This window comes from Nematolebias whitei, chromosome 17, assembly GCF_014905685.2.
Source record: "Nematolebias whitei isolate Nwh7 chromosome 17, NemWhi1, whole genome shotgun sequence".
Lineage (NCBI taxonomy): Eukaryota > Metazoa > Chordata > Actinopteri > Cyprinodontiformes > Rivulidae > Nematolebias > Nematolebias whitei.
The window spans coordinates 5,134,780-5,139,489 of record NC_056514.1 but is presented as its reverse complement, the minus strand read 5'-3'; positions in this window follow the sequence as shown (position 1 = coordinate 5,139,489).

Genomic DNA, 4,710 nt, shown 5'->3' with positions numbered 1-4,710 from the left:
TTTTTTATTGTTATTTTTATGTTTTGCACTGACTGATGAAGACTTTGATAATACTGTTATTATCATCATGACAAGATAAATTGTCATGACGGATACCATAGCGGTGTAGTCTACATTTCTGAAGTGGGTATACCACGGTACATGTAGTTTTACATCAGACACCGCTGAAGCCACAGAGCGAGAATGTCCAACGTAAAACTAACTTTACTGCAGTCAGTCCATGTACTGCGCTGAGAAACCAAAGTACACTGATTAGTACTACGTAATCATCAATTTATTTTGATTTTTAAGCATATTGAACATTTCCAAATATCTCTGATGCTTATATTTGAATAAATGTACAAGAAACTTTGTACAACAGTTGGCTTTGTATTAAAAAAAACATGTTATAAAATTTAGAAAACAGTATCAAAGCAAAACATGTTCAAGTATTAAGTAGTAAGTACATAAGTATTAATTATATAATAATAATTTGCTGGATAAGTGAATGTAATAAACAAGTGCTGCATACAGACATATTGTTGCAGAAACGTTTAACTACTGTTTAACATATCAGTGACACGTTTCTAGTGGATATACTCCGTATGCCCACGTATCACGTAGACTACACCGCTGCATACGGTCAATATTCAACAAACACTTTGTCAATTAAAGTGCTAGCATTGCGTCAAGAAATACATCTCATCTGCTTTTCATACCAGAGTTTCAAACTAAAACATCTCATGTTGAGAAATGACAAAGTTGTAGCACTTTTTGGTCAAATCTTGAAAATAATGTAATGTGCAATGTTGTGTAAATCACGTACTTTGAGATGTTGCACTGAGAGCATGTGAGCGACTGAGCTGCTCGCTCGGTCTAAAGTGGTTAAATCTAAAGTAAATATTTGTAGATGTACATCCGTTAGATGTGTTTGCACAATGTACAAAGTTGCCACATTTTTAATTATAGTCATTTTGGTATTTCATAAGATTGAAGTGAGTTGAATCAGGATAATCAAATGAAAAGTGAATTAAAGTGATCCAATAACTCATATGATATATTATCAACAGACACAGAGTTCATTTCAGTGATTGAAGGCAAAGTTTGAACATTTTGTGCAGTCTGTTAACCAAGTTTTGTGTTTTGGAATGTAAATTGGTTGTGGCAGCCATCTTGAATTAGGCTGACTTTAAAAGTTACACAGATAAATATGTTCATCCTGTTACTTTCTGAGAGTGTCTTTAAAATTGGTTTAGAGCTTCAAATGTATTGCTGACAGTTAGATACAAGCAAAAGCAATATTGTTAGTGGGAAATAATAATGCGCCTTCATTCTGTGCAGAACCACGTGGTTGAACTGTAAAAATGACCTGTTCTGTCTGTTAAAGATTCAGTCCTGGTCCTTGAGGAACACCATCCTGCACATTTTAGTTGTTCCCCTGCTCCAACACCTGATTCAGTGGTTTCTTTACTTCCTTAAGTTCGGGAGAAGCTTGTTAATCACCTTTCATTCAAACCAGGTGTGTGAAGCAGAGGAACAACTAAATATGCAGGATGGTGTTCCTCAGGGAGCAGGGTTGAGAACCACTGACTTAAAGATCCAGCAAAGAGCAAAGATTTACTGAGGAGCAGCCGTTTTTGGAGGGAAGTAAAGGAAAGAGGAACTCATTAGGGCCTCTTTGCTTCGCAGTGAAGTGAAACATGAATTTCTCCCTCATTACAAAAAGAAAGGTGCTTTTGGCACAAAAGATGTTAAGTCTCCAACGGCTTGAGCAGCAGCTCATTAGTGAGAAGCACGGGCCAGAGGTCACAGTTATCTGAACAGGAATCGTGGAGCTAACGTGCTGTCACACTCGACAAGTAGACCCACGATGAAGAAGTGAAAAGAGTTCAATTGAAATGGCTCATTTTTAATCTACAGTTGAGGATTGCTTCACTGGGCCCAATTGATACATTTATTTCTTACGTGATTTTCTGTCAAATAGTTGTTTGTACGTTATTAGTTGTGACATCAGTCATGGAGTAGAAATAACTGTTATAACTGTTAGAAATAACTGTGACAAATAATAAACAGGCCGTGTTTAGCTAGCCATTAACGTAGCCTGGACAAAGACTTCTGCCTCTTTCTCTGTGCTCCATGTCACAGCTACAAACTATAAGTAAATTTTTGACAGAGTACCACTTTAAAATGACTACAGGTACTGGACTATATATTTGAATACTTTTCATTCATTCATTCAACCTTTGTTTAAACAGATAAGTCACATTGAACCTCGAAGACTCATTTTCAAGTGAGACCTGTTTGGACACACAATAAAGTGGTGAAAGTGACAACACGGGTTTTGAAGGCAATAAAATTCCTAACATGCTCTGAAGATATTAGCCTGAAAATAAAAAAAAAACACTCACACACAAGCGCATAATGACGCCGACATTCTGCAGTGTGTGTGTGTTGGGGGGGGGACACAAGCTGTTTGTTGAAACCCGTTAAAACCTTTTAGAAATGGCAAGTGTAAGATTTTTTGACGTTGTTGTTGATGGTTTTGTAAAGTTTATGGTTAAAAATGATGTTTCACTGAACACAGACCATAAAAGTATGTTCTGATTTTTGCAGCGTTTGTGTTATGCTGAATAAGCACATGCAACACTACATGATGCCTGGGGGGCAGAAGTATTGTTTGGTACTTACATACCTGATTTGAATCCATGGGTTGTTAGCAGGCTTCTGTAGAAAAAGAAGAGGTAATTCCACCATTGAATGAGTGTTGGAGGAGGGACACGAGTAAACAGGAGGGCAGTGGCCCTAGAGGACCGGAGTGAACGCCGGGGTTTAGTGTATTGCTGCTGACTGAACTTGTGTGGTGTTAAGCAAACATGTGTGCTGAGCATAAATTGTCTAGGCCGATGGTTTTTAAGGCTGCTGAATGTGTGTTTCCAGATCATCATCAAAGTCAAAGTTTCTTTATTTGTCATTCGCACCTCATGTGGTACATGTGGTGGAACAAACTTGTGTACACAGAGCCCCAGTTACATCCAACAATAAAATGTGAAAGAAAAACAGTAATTAGATCTAAGATGTGAATTAAGTAAAACATTAAACTAAAAATACACTAAGCACTAGTAGTATGTGCATGTAGGTCATGCAAAAGTTTACTAAACCACCTGTGGGCTGATCCATTCAGCAGCTTCATCAAAATGACAACATGCACACAGTCACATAGTAACACGATCTCCAGTAGAGAAAAAAGTGCCTAACTAAACAGACGGCATTGTGCTAAAGTGCAGCGGTATTAAATGATCTAATGTAGCCTGATCATTTGTTTAAGAGAGACTTTTTTAACCCTAAAAACCATAACCAGGCCCTCGTTTGGCTAGCCATTAGCCCAGCCTTTCCATGATGCCACAGCTTATGATACAAGCTACTGGTATTGATGGGCCATAATAAAAAAATGAACAGACTAAATAATTGTATTGTGGTCCAAAGCTTAGATTTAGTAATTATCTGAGTACGTTCATGTTTTTTTGCATGTCACAAAGTACTACATCAGAAAGTCTCAATTAATAGAAAAATGTGTAGCTCAAATGCTAATTGTTGCCTTTAGATAGTTTTCTCCATATTTTTTACATTACTAAAAATACATTACTTATACAGTAATTGTTATTTTTTTAAAGGTATATGACATATTCTTGAAACAAACGTCAAACAAACAAACATGTAGCATGCTAGCTAACCAGATTCTGGTCGTTATTAGCTGTTTTTGGAGGTTGAGGTAAGCCCAGCAGTATGGGCTCAGCTCTGGTGATGCATTTGATTAATGTTTTTGGATATTTGTCACTTACATAAAATGTTCACTGGGACCTTGTGGTTGTCAGACATTTTGCATGAAGTTACAAAAAACTGTGTTCCCCGTCGCAAAGCAAACCAAGATAAATAGGAAATATACGTCCATCCGTCCATCCGTCCTTCCATCTGTGCACGAGAACATGAAAAATAAGGGTGGTCCCAACTTCCATTTTGGTGTGTTGCTGCATATAGGCATAAGAAAATTTAGTTTTTAATATTAGGTTGCCACATAAAAGTTAGTTGACCACCAATAATATTTTAAGGAGCTTTCTAGTTTTTATATTTGTTTAAAACTATAGTTACCTCAATTAATTGGGGTGGCCAAATATTAATGTATGGTGGTCAAGGCCACCACTGCCCACCCCATGGTTCCACCATTGCTCCTGGTGGTGGACAAAATTTCTCCCTCCACTCACCAGGATCCGTCACTCTGCGCTGCCTTGAACAAGCAAAAAATAAAAAAGAACTACCTGTGTTCTTCTACACAGTGTAACTCCTACCCACTTGCATATCATGCACTAAAACTGAAATTAAATTAAGTAACTTAAAAACAGTCATTCTGGGTGGAGTATGCATGATCTCTCTGTGCATGTATAAGTTTTCTCTGGGTACTCCAGTTTCCTCCCACAGACCAATAACATGCATGTTAGACTGATTGGTAACTTTAAATTGTCCCAAGGTGAGAGAGTGAATGGTTTTTTGTCTCATTTGTCTCTATGTGTCTCTGTGATGGACTGGAGACATGGATATGGGCACCTGTGACCCCCGTGACCCGAAAAGAAAGAAACAAGTAAAGATGGATGGATGGATGGATGGATGGATGGATGGATGGATGGATGGATGGATGGATGGATGGATGGATGGATGGATGGATGGATGGATGGATGG